Source organism: Mustela lutreola, chromosome 2, assembly GCF_030435805.1.
Source record: "Mustela lutreola isolate mMusLut2 chromosome 2, mMusLut2.pri, whole genome shotgun sequence".
In the NCBI taxonomy this organism is placed as follows: Eukaryota; Metazoa; Chordata; class Mammalia; order Carnivora; family Mustelidae; genus Mustela; species Mustela lutreola.
Genome location: NC_081291.1, coordinates 196542982 through 196563252, shown reverse-complemented (window position 1 = coordinate 196563252; position 20271 = coordinate 196542982). Strand labels below are relative to the sequence as shown.

At 36.6% G+C, this 20271-nt stretch overlaps 1 protein-coding gene and 1 long non-coding RNA gene across 7 annotated transcripts in view; one reads left to right on the top strand and one right to left on the bottom strand.

Moving 5' to 3' along the window:
* Window positions 1-20271, bottom strand: part of LOC131825258 (uncharacterized) — a 219165-nt gene that overhangs the window by 69455 nt on the left and 129439 nt on the right. For 3 of the 5 annotated variants that reach the window (XR_009351171.1, XR_009351175.1, XR_009351172.1), the window contains exon 3: window positions 10464-10528. The exons of the other annotated variants lie outside the window; for them this stretch is intronic. This is a non-coding gene — a long non-coding RNA (uncharacterized LOC131825258). The remainder of the gene's footprint in view (window positions 1-10463; window positions 10529-20271) is intronic. 5 annotated transcript variants of the gene reach the window in all.
* Window positions 1-20271, top strand: part of SAMSN1 (SAM domain, SH3 domain and nuclear localization signals 1) — a 119764-nt gene that overhangs the window by 68189 nt on the left and 31304 nt on the right. The window lies entirely within an intron of this gene.

The window sequence follows — 20271 nt, the reverse complement described above, 5'->3', positions numbered from 1 at the left end:
CTGAAGGAAACTAAAAAATAAAAGATTTCCTATCTTTAAAAACTAAGTCAAGCATCTTTAGTTAAAAATGCAACTGGATAATATATCATGATTTCTGGTTTTTTTTTTTTTTCCTAATACAATAAAAACTCACAGCAATGTTTCTCAAAGAGAAAGAAAAATTTCTCAAACCATCACTTCTATACTTAAGATTAATTTTATATAGAATTTACTAAATTAAATGTAACTAATATTGAGTTGACAATAGTAGGTTTTAGGAAGATCATAGAAGTTAATATGAAACAGAGGTTTTCCTTTAAGTACTTAAAATCTGAAGTGGAAGTATTTGACAAGGACTGCATTATGTAGTGAGTTACTATCATATTTATGTCATTGAACTGTTTTCAAAATAATACTGTAGTCTATCATCATCATTTGCCTTAATTGCAGGAACCATTGAAATGTAAGTGGAGTATTGTTAATCTTTTTGACTTCTTTATTTCTTTAAATAATAATATATTTGGTAACACCTATCTGGGAATAAAACACATCACAGAGAATAATCACATTGGGACATACTAACTTTTGTTGTGAATGAAGTCCCATTTTCTGTAGATGAGTGGTTTCATTCTCCGTGAATTTGAAGAAATATGTGAGTGCATATGTACAAGTGTGTTTTTTGGATATTCCAGGTCCACAAAGGCCTTTCTTTTTATATATATATTTCCTTTCCTTTTCTAACCATTATAATTATGTCTTAGAAACAAATCATCTTCTATTCACATTTACTTACTTTATTGGGTAATTTCCTTTGTGAATTTTATGGAAAAATTGCAGAGTCCCTAAAAGTTGAAAGATCTGCGTGTCATGACGATCTCTACAAATAAATGGCTAGTAGAATGAAGAGTGCAAATTCCTTCATCTACTGGAAGGGATCATATGGCCCGTGTCTAGAAAGATGGAATAGAACCATCAAGATATCAGCCTGAATTATGGGGAATAACACAGCCTATGCTGATTAACTATGGGACCAAATAGTATTTCACATCTCCTGACCCAGAAAGACATACTCCTTGCGCTATACTCTTTCAAAATATCTGAGAGAAATTTTCTTGTCTTTTACTGGGAACGCTACAGTAGGTAAAGAACAACAGCATTAAAAATGAGGGAACCATTACTGAACCATGTAGTTTGTGTTAACTCCTGTGCTAATTATAGTTCAGGTGACCTAGTACCCAATTCGAAGGGTGAATGCATATTATACCTAATGTTGCCTCAGATAAAAATTATGGAACTGTTCATTTGAAAAGGAAATCAATGGAGAAGGACTTTGTTACGAGTATTTTTAAGTAGGTACCACAATTGTGAGAGAATTCAAAACATTCATGGATATAAAATGTGGCAATAGATTTTATGAGCCTATAATACAAAATGATTTATTATTTTCTTAAATTCACAAGTCTTATCAATAGACATGTCCACAACTCAGAAAAATAATGAAAACGCATGTTAAAATATGGTTTTACTGTCTTTAATTTTATCATTAACATGTCATAAATAGGACCAATAGTATTCATGTCTGTTATAAGGGATTCATAGTGTAGGTTAAGGGAGTAACCAGAGATATGCTATCAGGAAAACTGGGAGGGCCTTGGAGAATTATTACCAGAAAACCCCACTATGTATATTGGAATGTTAATAAATTCCAGAAAGTTTCATTTGTGTCTCAGAACTCTCTATGGTGGATATAGCTAAATTCCAAATTAATAAAGAAATTTGATGAATAGCAGCTAAGAATTCTACATTTAGATTAATCACTCAAAAATAGCCTTGCTTTACATACATGCAAGGTTCTGTACTTTGGTTTTTGAAGTTTGGTTTTGCTTTCTCATCCCTACTTCCCACTGCTGATAGTGATTTTTAAAAATTTTAAGCATATCTAGGATTTGGATTTGATAAGATACGATCTCATTACACTCTATAAATGCTTAAATTATAGAACATGATTTTTTGTGACTTTTTCCAGCTGAAATGTTTTATTTTATGTTTCTATATTTATTGTGAGCTTTTTATACATTATTTAATATTTAATTTTTTTTTCAAGATTTTATTTATTTGAGAGAGAGAGCACATGAACAGGGGAGGTGCAGAGGAAGAAGCAGACTCCCCTCTGAGCGGGGAGCCCAATGCGGGGTTTGATCCCAGAACCTTGAGATCATGGCATGAGCTGAAGGCAGATTCTTAACTTACTGAGCCCCCAAGGTGTCCCTAGTATTTAATATTTTTAGCAACTCTGTGAATCACTATTACACACCTGCATAGATGAGAAGGCATAGAGAATATGAATTAACTTGAGCAGAGACAGTCAGATGAAAAATAAAACTGTGTGACGTGGAATATATATGTCAGTTTCCAGTACTCCTGTTCTTAATTATTATGCTGCCATTACTAGCATAGGAACTGTAGATATGACTCCTATTTCTGTCTTAATTACCAAATACATTTTATGGAAACCAGGGAGAACATATGTTTAAGAGCCTCTGTAAGCTGGAAAGGAATTGAGAAGTCCTCCATTCCTATCTCTGATTAGATACAAGAATTCCACCAACAAAACCCCTCCAGGTGTCCAGTCAAGCTTCAAAACTTACAAATCTAAAACAATAACAACTTTTCAATTTTTCAAATGTTCAAATTGCCAAAAAAAAAAAATCATGACCTAATAATGAGATTAAGTTAACCACAAATTGCCCTCCTGTCCTCAGCATACCACCATCAGTGTAGTAGGTCCCTAACAAACATGTGTGGAGTGAATGGGTTTTCTTGCACCTACTCTGTGTATCCTGGTTCAAGTATAGATACCCATGAACTCAGTGCACTTTCATTTCCTTTGGTCCTAAGTCTGTTGAGTGTGTCCCTAAGTTTATATGTATATGTATAAATGCAACTGTAATTCATTTTCAAGCTTTATTTTAAGGACCCTAAGATAGCAAATGTTTTACAAAATTCTCTGGAGAGGCCGACCTTTACATAACCATAGACCTTTGTTCCAGGTCAGGGATTATGGTGGAAACTTCGAAAATAGAAAAAGAATAGATAAATGAAACTTTGCAACTGTAATTAGAACAACTTGGCCTTTATTTGGCTGGAATTAATGATCTGTGTTAATAAATTTTAATAGCTTTTTTTTTCAAATAAAGGAGATTCAAATACCACTGTTATTTTAAAGGGAAACACTGGAATAATGGCAGTTCTGGAAATAGCTTTTTTTTTTTTTTTACCATATTTTTAAATCTAAAGTACATACTAAATGAGACACCATTAGTGTCACAGATGCTAATTTTCACTAGCAATGACTGAAGTGGCATTCTTTCCATTTGCATTTGATCCTAGCAATGATGAGAGGTGATGAGTTGATTATGAGCTGTTTTCACTGCACTGCCCGCTGTGCAAATTTATGCTCCTAGACAAGGATGACACATAGTTGTGGCATTAAAGAGCTTTCTTCATTGCTTTTCCTATCAGGACTGCTGAGATACATTTTTAACTCTTCTCTAACCAGGTATAAGAAAAGGGAAGAAATGTTCACATGTACGGGTGTTTACTTTAGGCCAGGCACTTACACAAGGGGCTTATTGCATTGTCCCTCCAGTTTACAGGAAAGAAAATAGTCCTGTATATGTGAAATATTGTCCTCAAGGTGTCATAGCTAGTAAAAAAAAAAAAAATATATATATATATATATATTTATATATTCAATATTATAGGAACAGCTTTTCTTCATCTAAACTTGTGGGTTTCCCCCCATTACTTCTTTTTGCTCCTTCATCTGGTGTGTAATTTCGGACTTTAATTTAGATAAATTCAGTCGAATGTTTTGGCTTATCAAACAAAGTGATCCCAAATAAGATATATGATATACAATGGAAAAAGTACTTTAAATTTACTTTTTCCACTTAAAAATGATGGGTGTAAATTAATGTTTATTTTTATTTTTGGTTAATATTCCTCTCCACAAATGAAAAAAACTCCCAAAAGGTTCTCTTCATTTATGTATTTAGTTAATATTTACGTCACCTTCGTTTTCCAAGAAATGGCTAAATTATGATCCAAAACCAAAACAAAAAAACTCCGGAAAGAACTGAGTATAGATCATGTTAAAATGTATCACAGGACCACCAAGGTCAAGTTGAACGTGGATCTAAGTGCCTGCTGCTCAGTGTGGTCATACAGACCAGGAGCTCTGGCATTTTAGGAGTCAGCTACAAGTGCCGACTCTCTGGCCTTCCCCAAACTTATTAAATCAGAATACATATTGTAACAAGACACCTATGAGTTCTCTGAGAACTTTAAAGTTCGGAAATGATGTTTGCATCGATGGTTCTCAAACTAGGTTGCACATTTGAATCACTGAAGAACTTTAAGAAATACTAACAATGGGATTCCATCTTCAGATGGAATCTGAATGTGCCTGAGCATCAAGAATTTTAAGTTACACAATCTGGAAACATTTTTTCTATTAATCTTTTCAAAAGACTTAGAAGGTAATTGATTAATCCATTTATTCCTTCCTTCCTTCCTTCATTCATTCCTTCATTCATTCTTTGATACAACAAATATCTCTTGAGTGTTGACTGTAGACAATATAGAACTTATGCTGGGAATGCAGTGGTGAATAAAACAAAGATCCCTGCCCTCGTAGAACTGACATTTACTGGGGATGATACACAGCAAGCCAGATAAATATGTTAAATATACAGTATGCTAGGTATCGGTAAGTGCTAAAAAGGGGAGGGATACAAACCACGGGGAAAGATTTGGTGAGAATGAGACATTTGAAAAAGGACCAGAAGGAAATGAAAGAGCTGCGTACGAGTTTGACTGATGTAATTATATTCCAGGCAGAAGGAAGAGCACGTTCGACAGCCTTGAGGCTTGAGTGTGTTTGAGAAACAGTGGAACAGAGTGCACAAGGGGAAGAGTGTTCCCAAAGAGCAGAGTCATAGAGGGCTTCTAGGTCTTTATAAGGATTTGGGCTAAAATTGAAAACTTTGGAGAAAAGAAGGATCTGGATTACACGTTAGTGGGTTTATTCCATCTTTTGGTTTTCAAATACACTGACAAGACTTGGAAAATAGGGAGAAGAGACCTGTTAGGAGGCTCTTATTGAAACCAGGCAAGAGATGGTGGTGGTTCACACAAGGGGAGTGGCAGGGTGGTTGTTGAGAAGATGAGTTTGGGACCTATTTGTACATACTGTGTCCCTTTGAATATGTACAGGAAACTTAACCACACCACCTATGCTGAAGAGATGGTGAACAGAAAGGCCACCACTGCCCTACACTGCTCTTTGCTTCTAATAATTGGTGCCCACGCTCCCAGGAGGAATGCCTATATGTCTCTGTCATGGCCACCAGAAACTCACACCAGAATTGATGTGCCACTTCCCCAAATTTTCTTCTCTTTCTCCAAACTACAATTTCTTGTTGAGCTTAATTCTCATTTCTAGTACATCTCAAAATCAGAAGAGATGAACAAATAATTTGTTCATTTCATCATGTTTAATTGTTTGAAAGAGTCTAATAATTTTAGCTTTGAAAACTTTTCTCCCAACAAAGCACTACTTCATTCTCACTTTCCCATTTTAGAGAATATGAATCTATAATCAAGTTGTATTGCAAGCAAGTAGCCAAAAAAGTAGGGCCAAATAGGTTGGCTAAACATGAAAAAACAAAAACAAAAACAAAACAGTGTCCACACAAGCATACAGGAAGTTCAAAAGACAAATGCCTGAGAGAATGACAGAAGTTGTAGCCTCTCTTTCTTTGGAAATTTAGATATTATATCCTATGGGAAGAGTATCAAGTCACTACTTTGACTACCAATGCACTGGATTTGTTAAAAATCAATTTAATGAAACACATCTCTTTAATCTTTCTTTGCCTGCTTTGGAGACAAATGGCTTCATTATCCCTGAAGATTGTGTTTTTTTTTCCCTAATGGAATCAACTCCATACTCTACATATCCAAGTTTCCCAATTTAGCATTACCAAACTGATCCATTTCTCTTCCTTTCTAGTGTTAAGGATTTAGGTGAACTTTTAGAAACAAGACATTCATAATTAGCTTCTTAGCTGAGAACAAAAATGTCCTACATTAAGAATTGATTAATAAGAACAGAAGAGGTTTTTAAGCTGTCTCTAGTGGTAGACGAAGTGATTCTTCTATACATAGAGAGAGCCATTTGTCAGCACAGCTGGCCGTGTCTCCTTTCTCCCCTCACATGATGAGCCTTAGAAGTTTTCACCTCATGGGCAGGAGTTTGCTGGGGTTGCCATTGCAAAACACAATGGGCTGAGAGGCTTAAAAAACAGAAACATATCCTCTCACAAACTGAGGTTGGAAGTCCAAGATCAGGGTCTGTGGGGTTGTTTTCCTATGTGGGTCATGAGGGGACGATCTGTTCCAGGCCTCTCTTAGTGGCGTAGAGATGGCCATCCATTACTCCTCTTCACTTAGTCACTCCTCTGGCCATGTACACTCTGGTAGACATCTCTCTTTATGCACCCAAGTCTCATTTTCTTATAAGGATACCAGTAGGATTGGATTAGGGCCTACCTTAACAACCCCATTTTACCATAATCACCTCTTTAAAGGCCCCATGTCTGAACGTAGTCATAATCCGAGGTACAATATAGGAAGAAGAATTAGATTAGGTCTTAAACATACACATTTGGGGAAACTCAAAATTCAGTTCATTATATAGTCCGTGAAATTCTACTAATTCAAAGTAAGGATTTGATTTTTGGCTGCTTCCTTCCTTCCAATGACCCTAGATCCCTCTTTACATCCAGTTGGCCAGTCCCCTCATTCAGCCAGCCCCACTGACCTTATGACAGTGGTTCCCTTTTACCCACACTGTCCAGTTTTTTTCCTTGTTCTTTCCTTCCATCCAAACCTACCTCTGCTACATCCCACAAGGCCTCTACTAAGAATCACTGAAAATTAATAAAAGTAAAACTTCTCCTCTGCCCTCTTGGCCAGTGGCTTTCTGGCTACAGATTAAAATCACCTTTCTAGCTGGACTGTTAAACCCTCAACAAAGCCTCCACCAAGTAGCCCAAGGCAATGTCCTAGAGGAAATCATGGCAGAGCAGTAGGGAACGTAAACTAAAGTCACATAGACTTAGATTTGAAGTCCTATTTTGATTATCTTCTCACCAGGGGACGTTGAACATTTTATTAAGCCCCTTTTGAGTCTCAGTGTGCTTATCTGAAGAAGGGGTGTATTAAAGTCATGTAGGATGGATGAGTGGATTTTGCTAATTATCATATGGAAATTTTCTAGCACATAGAACATGGTCCATTAATAATCTCACTCTCCTTTCTGTTTTTCACAGTGACTGTTCCACATTTCTATTGTTTCTTGTAACACAGTTTATTCCAATATGCCCTCCCAACCAGAGTTATCATCAAGAACAGGGGATGTACCTTATGCATATTTGCATCCCTGGATTTTTTGCTGGGGCACAAGGGGGACTAAACTCAATCCGCCTGACTTTCAGACTCCACGTGCTTCCTATTATACTTCGGCTACTGCCAAAAATATTTATCATACAGAACAGTCAGGATTTCTCAATGTGTGTACAATGAGTGTGAAATGACTAATGGATAATATTAGTCATCTAAAAAGTACTCTACTCCAGGACATAGTTTACAAAGGGTTTGCTGACAAAGATCTGGGCAACACCCACGTGAAGCAAAGGAACCATACTTAGAATCAGAATGTAATGAAACAAAATAATCAAACATGGCAATTTAATATAGCTGATGAGTTAAAAAAGAAAAAATAGCAAAGGGGCTTGCTTTGCTGGAAGCCTAGAAAAGAGTGGAAGAATAGAAATGTGTCAATATCAGCAGAACAACATAGATCAACCAAAGCAAACATTCCATTTGGCTCAGTGGACTTGCTCACTTAGTAAGATAAGTAATTCAGGATTTGTAGCTTCCTGTGTCTAGCCCTGGGTGCCACCTAGTTACTGTAGCTTTACTCCACTAAGGAAGCAAACTTCCAACAATGACCTTGTGTCTTCTATAGTGTTTCCTCCAGGGGAGAAAATTCTTTGATAAGTCAACAAGAACATGTATTCTTCTTGACGGTTGAATTTCCAATACTCTACCAATACTTGCCATTGCCATTTTTGGTGTCTTATTAGTTTGGTTTATGAGTCAGTCCCTCAGAGATTATTTCAGAAAGATTAAAAGACAAAGTTTCTATACCTATGAAGTGAGGGCCTGCCATTGGGCATGGAGACCTAACCAAGAAACAGGCTTCCTAGCTAGGAAGGATGAACCTGAGTGGCCACTTGGCCCTACCTTTTCTCTACATACATACAACGGAGACAACTAAATATAAAATAATGAAGTTCCCTTTCTATGTTTTTCATAAGTTAAATAATTAAAATTCCTGACACAAGATTTAAGGCAGCTTTACCTTGTAGCAAATTCTATTTTATACCATACATAGTGATATGTCTAGGCATTAATCTGGATATTTGGTTTAAATTTTTTTTTCTGAATACTTCACATAGTTACAGCTATACAACTTTGATTTTTTTTCATTAAGTAAAAGTAACAAAATGAGTAATTAAATATACAAATTATACACTGCTAGTTATTATACAGCTATCATCTTCTAAGGCCATCTACGTTTCAAGTGACTTTAAGATTAAGAATATCTCACTATAATTAGTTATCAATCTTAAAGCAGGCCACTACCTATAAAACAAATAATTATACCAGATTTCTAATTTTGAGAGAAATTTCCTTCCAAGATAAATGGTCTCGTCAGATATTGTAAGTTAAAGAATTATCAACAGAGTTCATTCCTATCTATCGTTACATTTCAACATGACTGTTCCCCCGCGGTATAATGAACTGTTTAAATAGCCGAATCAGATTTGCTGAAAGGCAACTGGGGACTGATCATAAGGAAGCTACACAACCCTAACATCTCTTCCAAATATCCTAGCATGAACTTACTATTTTTTTCCCACCTATTCTTTCCTTGTTTGGGATTACAGACTGTATATTTGCCCCACATAAACATGTCTGTTCTTACTAAGGAAAAAACGTTTAAATTCCTAACCAAAGTGGCAGCGGGTACTGCCTGAGATGGGAATGTTTATAAGCTTTATGATATTAACTGCAGCACTCCACCTCAGGTGGCATAAAGCATGCAAAAAAGAACTTTCTGTCAGTTTTATTATTTCTAAAAAGGTTCCCCTTGAAGCAGAAGAGTGACCTTGCTCTGCTGAGCTGACATATGCCACTGGATTAATGGTCGAGCTCTGCTGGAGGGAAGCTCACGGAAACATTACAACTCTAGAAGCTGGGCTGGCGGTGACCATTAATCAGGGGGACCAAAATCATGCATCAAACACACTCATTTAAAAGTAGTAAAAATGACTTAAAAAAAAAAACTTTTTGAGAATTAGCTTATTGTTTGTCATTACTTGTGTTCAAGGAGATCACTGCATGACTAAAATATCCCTTGAGGAGACCTTTAGAAAGGTTATTATGTACCCAGAGGCCACATGAAGACAGAGGACATAGAAAACTAATGGAAGTGACTGAGTTTTTGTTCCAGAGAATTTGAGGGGAAAGTTTATTCAATTCTGGATTCTGTTTTCCCAGCTTAATTTTCACTCCTTTATTTAAACATGATTTCAAAACAATGATTATTTTGGTTCTTTGTGATGAGTTTATTTTTTAAACTGGAGTAACTGGGTTTCATGGTATAAACATTTGACTGGTAAATATGTTGGGATATTGTTCAGGAACCTAAAGTTTAGTCAACAACCAATTGTCATGTTCAAAAGTATCTTAACAGACTAAAAATAAAAAGTACATTCTTCCACCATGTGTCAACTAATGAAGCATTTTCATGACTTTTCCTCTCTCTGATTATTGAAAAGAAAAAAAGAAAACTAAGTCTAAGTTTATTAAAAGGTAGAAGAACGGAAGAGGCCTTTGTTAAGAAAACCAGAATTGTGGGTGCCTGGGTGGCTCAGTGGGTTGGTTAAACCTCTGTCTTCAGCTCAGGTTATGATCTCAGGATCCTGGGATCGAGTCCCGCATTGGGCTCTCTGCTCAGCGGAGAGCCTGCTTCCCTCTCTTCCCTCTCTCTCTGCCTACTTGTGATTTCTCTCTCTGTGTGTCAAATAAATAAATAAAATCTAAAAACAAACAAACAGACAAACAAACCAGAATTTTGATACTTAAGACAATGGTCAATATAGGGAGACCTGTTAATTATTCTTCTCCAGGGTACCTGGGTGGCTCTGCTGGTTAGGCCTCCAACTTTTGATCTCAGCTCAAGTCTTGATCTCAGGGCTGTGAGTTCAAGCCCTAGTGTGGAGCCTACTTAAAAAGACAAACCAACCAAAATAACAACAACAACAATGCAAATTATTCTCCTGGGGTACCTGGCTGGAACATGTGACTCCTGATCCCAGGGTTGTGAGTTGAAGCCCCACATTGGGCATGGAGCCTAGTTTAAAAAAAAAAAAAAAAAAAGGTAAGAAAATTGTTCTCCTAAATAACTTTCTTTTTTTTTTTTTTTAAGATTTTATTTATTTATTTGACAGACAAAGATCACAAGCAGGCAGAGAGAGAGAGGAGGAAGCAGGCTCCCTGCTGAGCAGAGAGCCCGATGCAGGACTCGATCACAGGACCCTGAGATCATGACCTGAGCTGAAGGCAGCGGCTTAACCCACTGAGCCACCCAGGCGCCCCTAAATAACTTTCTTTTACCATCATACTCACTATTACGTTCATTAGCCATACCCTACACAGGAGGATTATTTATACAGTTATTTATATATGTATTTATTTCTATAAAGATTATTTACATAATTTGCAAGATTATTTGTTTTTGAAGTTTAGTTATAGAACGAAAATAGTAGATAATTATGGGTCAACAATTAAAATATTTAATATTTGGTTATAAGTAGGAAAAACCTAATATGCACACAATAGAAAGCCAATTTCTTAATTTATGGAAGAATAATACTTATTTTTTTCATTGGAAATTTGAATCATCTCTATTTGGTTATCATCTGCTCTCTCTCAAGCTACTAGAGAACAAAATTAGTAATGAGAAATTTGTGCAGGCAAGTTACTTAGAGTAGGGATGGTAAATACATCAAACATGTTACCTGTAATTCCTACTCCTATCCCCACCACCTTCCCTAAAACACACTATCTTCTGTAACAATTGTTGACACAGTTGATCATGACCTCTTTCATTCTAACCCTGAAAATGGCCTCAGAACCCTTCTCAATACAGCTCTTCATTAAATTTTCAACAAACTATCTGTGCTGGTGCAAGAATTGAAAACTTATTGGTTCTGAGAGATAGTTCTTCCAGATAATGGAAAAATCCTAAACAAATATTTCTGTACTGAATACACAACACTTATAGTGACCAAAATTATTATGTTCCTAGAAACAGCCTTTCTCTCCCTTGAAGAGATCAGGAAATAACTAGACACATTTTTGTTACCCAGTGTTTCATTTAATATAAGTGAGTAGTCCATCACTTTTGTGTTATTTTGTCATCATTTTGGCAATCACCATCTTTGGGTTTGGAGATTTCTATAGAGTCCCTCGGATAACAACTACATAATCTCTTAGGATAAATAACTTTTGAGACAAATTCGAACTGTATTGATTTCAATTGATTTTTTAAAATTTCTCAACGTTTTAATGACCCTTTCTTTAGACTGACTATAAATAAGACTGATTTCAATTGATTTTTTAAAATTTCTCAACGTTTTAATGCCCCTTTCTTTAAACTGACTATAAATAATAAAGGTTCAGACATGTGTCTACAAAATGCCATCCATGTACTAAGTAGTCAGTGCAAATAACTATTCATAAATAGATGAACATAAATTTCGAAGTTGATGTCTATTATACGTTATTAAGTTCATTTATTCTGTGAATAAATATAATCTGCTTTAGGAACTGCTTCTATATTTGTATACCATGCATTTAAATATGGTTTTACTTAGCTCTTAGGGATTGAAGTTATTTGGTTGATGGCAACCATAAAGTACAAATTCCTCCAGGATAGATTCTTGTCTTATTCAAAGAGACAGCCTGACCCCAAGCATAAAGTTTAGCCAAAGAAGCCACTTAATATATTTACATTGAGTAGTGTAATGCAACACTTTATAGTCTGCAATTAAACACCAGTAAATTATGTTCCTTGGCTATAACATGATCAAGTTATCATTTGTTTTTGGGTTAACCATGAAAAATATGACTTTTGGACAGTTAACTTGAAAAGGAATGTGGGATTTGTAATCTGCTGTGGTTTTCCTAAGAACTCACAACTGTAGGATTTTTCTGCAGAGATGCTCTAGCACTTAAGAATGGGAGCATTCAGCGTGTGCTAACTGAGGGACACACTGGCATGTGATCTCCTAGGGAAGGAGGGACTGGACTGCTCTTGAAGAACAGACTGGATCTGAGTGGGTGGATGAAAGACATTTCTTGGAAAACAACAAACAAAATAGAAACAAAAAAACAAAAACAAAATGAAAACAAAAAACCAGCAGGAGCAACAGCTTAGAAAAATAAGTGAATGTGATCTGTCTGCCAGTTCTGCCAAATCAGACTGACCTCCTTACCTGATGCCATGGGGAATCATGAAAGTGCAGCACGCTGAGTTCAAGCTTTATTTTATTGACTACAAGAGCTACTTAAACTCTCTGAGCCTCAGTTTTCCTAGCCATCAGTTTTCCTAGCTCAGAGGGTGATTATGTTTACTTAATGAAATAATCAGAGACAGATCCCTTGACATGGAAGAAATCCTCAGTAACCATCATAATAATGGGGAGCAAGCTGTTACATTTTGAGAGGAACGAAATGTTAAGAATTTTTGAAAATTAATTCAATGGGTGGTGTTAGATAACTGGAAAGGCAAGAGTTTAGGGACTAAGAAGCTAAATGTTAGCGCCTTGGCTCGGGACTCAGGTTAGAAGGACATATTTGACTAGCAGTAATGAAAATAAATGCCTACAGTAGAGATTTCAAGAAAGAACTGAGCAGATGTGGAGGCTCAAAGAATGTGTGTGCTGTATACTGCGTTTTGCATTATGTGTCCGAACTCCTCAAAGTGAGGAAACACAGATTTCCACGAGGGCAGGCTCAGAAGACAGAATCAGATCAGATCCTCAGGGGCCACTGGATATATAAGCAGAGAGAGCCTTTGGTGGGCACATCTGCCTTCCAGCATGAAAGCAGGCAGAGAGGCCACTGTGGGCTTAGAGCGGCTATGAACATGGGTTCCCTGGAGAAACTCTTGAAGATTGCAAGGAAGCCATGGTATAATGAAACAATTCCAGGAGGATCAAGAGGGACCATTTAGTAGTTAGAGAAAGAGGAAGAAGGAATAAACCGTGAGCTGTAACAATAGTCTAGCGGTGAGTGAGCCAAGCAGAAGTTTTGCAATAGAGAGGATAAGAAGCTGAGCAGTCCACGTTAGCCTGATCATGGTCACATTTTTTTTAAGTTTTTTTTTTTTTTTCAATCTTCTTTTTATTCTATAGGGTTTTGTAGGAATCGGTGATACCAAGTGACTGAACTTTTGCCACATTAAGCCTTTTACCTGAAAACAAGATATTTAAGATGTAGCACTACTACATCTTTTAAAACCTCTTTTCAGCTCAAATAGAATATCCTAATTTCTATTCAGTTCTTAAAACTGCAACCTGACTTACTGTCTATGGATGTAAGTAAATTGTGGCATACAGCAATAAATCCTGCAGAGAAGCAATTGAGAATTTTAAACATCCGAGTCTTTTTTATTCACAAAACTTGTTTTGTTACATTAAACAGGCAGATGTGAATAACCACTCTTCTAGGTTATGGATCATTTTGCATTGATTTTTTTATTGTTGTTCTAGTTTCTTTCTTTTGAGGCAGTTTCAATTTGCACAAAAACATCTCTCGGGGCACATCAGCTTTTGAAAGTAGAGCTTTCACTTGGAAATTTTGACACAACTTTCAACTATTTGGGTGGAATCAGAATCTGCACTTCCTTTAGGTATTTTGCAGTTGACAGAAAAGATACTGAACCAGAGAGATCAAGTGAACTCATTTGGTCCGGAGTCCAGATCTACATTAACAATACGCAGAGCACCGCCATATGTTTGAGATTGGGTGGCCTTGACTCCAGGTTAAGTTGTGGCTGTTGAAGGTTATGTCTCACAGTTCCAGTTGTCTCTTACTTTTCAACCCCCTGACACAAAACCATCTCCCATCGACACCACATGAGTGTCATTATTTAACACTGAGGCAATCCTAACAGGTTATTTTAAGTGAGTTAAATTTGTTTCACACTCTCGAAAAGATCTCAGCACCTGAGTTAAGTTAGAACAATTAAATCCTCGAATGTCTTTGGATAAAAGCTGACAATTTATTGACATTTAACATACTATTATTATAGAATATTCATACAAGCGCATGTTGAAACAATTCTGATTTTCAAGAGCATATTACTAACCATCGCTCTATGTGCAATATTTAGAAGATGTGAGAACTCATTGGCAGAGAGTGTGTAATCCTTAATTTGCCAGTGTATTTCAAAATACTGCGGATGTCTGACTCAGATATGTAAATTTTTTCTTTGAAATAGACTGTGAAACTTTTCCACCAGTGCCTTACCAGTCATGCTGGAGATAAGATTTTACTTGAAGACCCCCGAAGTTGACAGCTGGTTAAGAAATGAAAATAAGGGTCACGTTGTCTTGGTTTTGGTCAAAAAGTTGATTTGTGTTTCCAAAAAGAGATCTCCAAGTGCTCTTCATGTTGATAAATTTAGGTTGGCCGTTGTTCTAAGAATCCAATTCAGTTCCGATCGTTCGATCAAGATAACTTTCCAAATTTCCATCCTGCTCAGATAGCAAGTTTCTTTGAAAATAGAAGACAAGATCGAAACTTTGGAATGGGATGGCATAGTTGAGAGTACATCCGGGTGGAGAAGTGAAAAAAAAAAAAAAAGAATTTATTTTTGCAAGTTCTGGTTCCTGTAAGTTTCCTCACTGAGAAGGTCTAGATCATTTCTAAGAACACTGTCAGCTTTATATCATGACATGACATTCTGTAATAATTAGAGTTGTTATACAAAACTGGGGGGGAAAATGTGACTAACAAAACAATGAATCGTCTTAAGTTCTTTTTTTTTTTTTTTTAAGATTTTATTTATTTATTTGACAGAGATAACAAATAGGCAGAGAGGCAGGCAGAGAGAGAAAGGAGGAAGCAGGCTCTCCGCGGAGCAGAGAGCCCGATGCCGGGCTCCATCCCAGGACCTGGGATCATGACCTGAGCCAAAGGCAGAGGCTTTAACCCACGGAGCCACCCAGGCACCCCCAAGTTTTTTTTATTTTATTCATTGCATTGTTTAGGGACACATATGTGTTCAAAGACCCCCACTGATTCTACTCAGCCTTTTTTTTTTTTTTTTTTAAGATTTTATCCATTTATTAAACAGACAGAGATCACAAGTAGGCAGAGGCAGGCAGGGGGAGAGGAGCAAGCAGGCTCCCTGCTGAGCAGAGAGCCCAATATGGGGCTTGATCCCAGGACCCTGAGACCATGACCTGAGCCGAAGGCAGAGGCTCAACCCACTGAGCCACCCAGGTGCCCCTACTCAGCCTTTTTTTGGTGGAAGCCAAGTAGAGTAAGTAGAAGAAAGTAATCTGTATCCTCTAATTGTAGAGAATCGTGCAATCTAATAACGAGCATCTATATCAGAAAGTTGATTGTTCTAAAATCAACTTGGAAAGCAAAACTTTATTTTCTCCTTCAGTGTGTCTGTACTTTCAAACAACTATGATAAAATCAATATGAATATTTTTACACATTGATTCCTTAGAAAGTTGTATAACCATTACCTTTTGTTTAAAGACTATTTTTTAGACAGTTTTAGAGTCACAGCAAAATTAAGAGAAAAGTCGATTCTCCGTGTACCTCCCAGCCCCTGCACATGATTAACTCTTATTTATTACATACTACGTAGGTATGCTTCTCTTTCCTTTTTTTTTTTCTTTTAGCCCAACATTATACTATGGGAAACTTCAAGCATATACAAAAACAGAGTAGTACAGGGGTGCCTGGGTGGCTGTGGTTAAGCGTCTGCCTTCCACTCAGGTCATGATCCCAGGGTCCTGAAATCGAGCCCCATATCTTGCTCTCTGCTCAGTGGGGAGCCAGCTTCTCCCCTCCCGCTGCTGTTCCCCCCATTTGTGTGGGCGTGCGCTCTCTCTCTCTTTCTCTCTCTCGAGACATCAAATAAATAAATAAATATTTTTTTTAAAAAAAAGAGTAATAAAATCTACCTCATATCTCCATCACCCAGTTAACCATTAGATAATGGCCAGTCATGTTTCTTCTTCATGCCCACACACTGGCATTAGGATATCTTGAATTATAAGTATAAAATAATAGTAGTTTTTCAATATCATCAAATAGCTAGTATTTAAAAAATTTCCTCAGTTGTGTCCTGGCTGCTTTTGCTACAGTGGTTTCTTTGATCTATATCTAAACAAGATCCATGGGTTGTATTTGGTAAGACGACTCTTAGAGGTTCTTAGTCTTTCTATCGATCAGTCAAGGAAACCTAGTTATTTGTCCTGTAGATTTTCTTACTGTCTAGATTTTTCCGATTGACTGCATCCTCTTGGTGCCATTTAAAATGTTCCTTTGTTTCCTATATTTCCTATAATCTAGTAGTTACATACAGAAGTTTGGTGTGATTGTGCTTTTTTTTTCCCCCTAAGACTGCCTCACTGGTGATATTAGGTCCTACTCTAGGGAGCACATATTCTAGTTGTTTCTTTTTGTAATTCTTGTAGCCATCAAGGATCATCACAGAGATCCTTTATTGCCATCAGGGGTTTATGAAACAGTAACTTCGTCATTTCATCATTCCCGATTAGCTTGAATATACACACACACACAGAAAAAAGATAATTTTTCCTCATTAACTATTTACTCTGAAAATAAATGCATATGTTTCATAAAAGAAGAGCACCTCAAATGCTTATGTCCTTTCCTTTATTTGCCAGTTTTCATGATATAACTGTAATGTTTCCAAAAGTGATCACTGATTTTTTTTTTTTCCTCTAGGTATCATGAACTCACCAACTTTGATATATTAGTTGCATTTCAATATTCATTTATTATTCTTATTGATATGAAAGTTATCCCACCTTTGGATACAATCTACTCCAGTGAGAATAGTTTCAATATGGCCCCTGTGTTGTTCTGAGATGGGCTTAGTAGTCTTTAGTAGTATTAGTACTACTACTCGCACTTAGTAGTACTAAGTTCAAAGACTTAGTAGTCTTTGAAAGATCACTTGCTCTATGCCATGAACAATATGAGAATTTTGGCTGAGAACCTTAACTCCAATGTCATTAACATCATTACTTATTTTTATGGTCCCTCAACATATGCATTTATTTATATATATCAGTATTATTAATAACAATATGATTACTGAAAACAGGTTAAAATTTAATTTGTCATTGTTTTTTGTGCTTGGGATAATCAGATCATGGTTCTTAAAAGTCATTTAAAATAATTCCTCTCTCTAAACCACAAATTCAATATAGGATTAGGTTCATTTGTTTGATTTTTATTTAGAATTTTTAGGGATCATTTTTTATTTTTGTTTAATTCTGTTAAAAATAAGTAAAAGTTACATGGTTTTAAAGCCAAATCTAGAAAAGGAGGTCTATTCAAAGAAGTTTCCTCTCCTTTTTCACTTTGCTCATTTTGTCCCATATGTATTCACCTATATTAAAACACAAACATCTATTTCCACCCTTAGATAAATGGCATCCTACTATGCACATTTTTCTCTATATACATTGGGCTTTTTTCACTTCTACCATATCCTGGAGATCATTCTGTAGAAGTATAAAGAGATGCATTTCAACTTTATGTAGCTACACACTGTTTCAGTGTTTGGATTTACCACGCATTATTCAATCAGCCCCCTCAATGAACATTAGGGTTTACAGATTTTTTATAATATAGAAGTTTTATAGTGAATGTGGATTCATAAGTGAGTTTACAGCCAAGTATGTGTCTCTGGTACAGATGTGTGGGAATGGAATTGCTGGGTCAAAGGGCAAATACATATGTAATTTTTCTAGTTTCACCAAATTACCCTCCACAAATGTGCTATTTCACAAATGCACATTTAATTGCACAAGGAAAGGCTGTATAAATATAGACAGAGTAGAATTAAAGACTAAATATGATATAATGTCAACAGATACAAAGAATTATCTAAAATACTAATTGCATTTTTATTTAAGTTACCCTTCCCGTTGATAGCTATTCATTCATATAACAGCTCTGTCTTGATGAGAGCTTCTGTCACAAGATAGTATTTGCCAAATCTAATCCATTATGATTATATGATGCAAAATTACTGATATTTAACCACACTCTCTTTTATAAAGGGGTAATATCTAGGAAGCCAGCTTGCTTCCACATGATTCACCTTTTTTTTTTTTTTTTAATTTTTTATTTTTTATAATCATATATTTTTTATATACATATATTTTTATCCCCAGGTCTGTGAATCACCAGGTTTACACACTTCACAGCACTCACCAAATCACATACCCTCCCCAATGTCCATAATCCCACCCCCTTCTCCCCAACCCCCTCCCCCCGGCAACGCTCAGTTTGTTTTGTGAGATTAAGAGTCACTTATGGTTTGTCTCCCTCCCAATCCCATCTTGTTTCATTTATTCTTCTACCCACTTAAGCCTCCATGTTGCATCACCACTTCCTCATATCAGGGAGATCATATGATAGTTGTCTTTCTCTGCTTGACTTATTTCGCTAAGCATGATACGCTCTAGTTCCATCCACGTTGTTGCAAATGGCAAGATTTCATTTCTTTTGATGGCTGCATAGTATTCCATTGTGTATATATACCACATCTTCTTGATCCATTCATCTGTTGATGGACATCTAGGTTCTTTCCATAGTTTGGCTATTGTGGACATTGCTGCTATAAACATTCGGGTGCATGTGTCCCTTTGGATCACTACATTTGTATCTTTAGGGTAAATACCCAATAGTGCAATTGCTGGGTCATAGGGCAGTTCTATTTTCAACATTTTGAGGAACCTCCATGCTGTTTTCCAGAGTGGCTGCACCAGCTTGCATTCCCACCAACAGTGTAGGAGGGTTCCCCTTTCTCCGCATCCTCGCCAGCATCTGTCATTTCCTGACTTGTTGATTTTAGCCATTCTGACTGGTGTGAGGTGATATCTCATTGTGGTTTTGATTTGTATTTCCCTGATGCCGAGTGATATGGAGCACTTTTTCATGTGTCTGTTCGCCATCTGGATGTCTTCTTTGCAGAAATGTCTGTTCATGTCTTCTGCCCATTTCTTGATTGGATTATTTGTTCTTTGGGTGTTGAGTTTGCTAAGTTCTTTATAGATTCTGGACACTAGTCCTTTATCTGATATGTCGTTTGCAAATATCTTCTCCCATTCTGTCAGTTGTCTTTTGATTTTGTTAACTGTTTCCTTTGCTGTGCAAAAGCTTTTGATCTTGATGAAATCCCAGTAGTTCATTTTTTCCCTTGCTTCCCTTGCCTTTTGCGTTGTTCCTAGGAAGATGTTGCTGCGGCAGAGGTCGAAGAGGTTGCTGCCCGTGTTCTCCTCAAGGATTTTGATGGACTCCTTTCGTACATTGAGGTCCTTCATCCATTTTGAGTCTATTTTTGTGTGTGGTGTAAGGAAATGGTCCAATTTCATTTTTCTGCATGTGGCTGTCCAATTTTCCCAGCACCATTTATTGAAAAGGCTGTCTTTTTTCCATTGGACATTCTTTCCTGCTTTGTCGAAGATTAGTTGACCATAGAGTTGAGGGTCTATTTCTGGGCTCTCTATTCTGTTCCATTGATCTATGTGTCTGTTTTTGTGCCAGTACCATGCTGTCTTGATGATGACAGCTTTGTAATAGAGCTTGAAGTCCGGAATTGTGATGCCACCAACGTTGGCTTTCTTTTTCAATATCCCTTTGGCTATTCGAGGTCTTTTCTGGTTCCATATAAATTTTAGAATTATTTGTTCCATTTCTTTGAAAAAGATGGATGGTACTTTGATAGGAATTGCATTAAATGTGTAGATTGCTTTAGGTAGCATAGACATTTTCACAATATTTATTCTTCCAATCCAGGAGCAT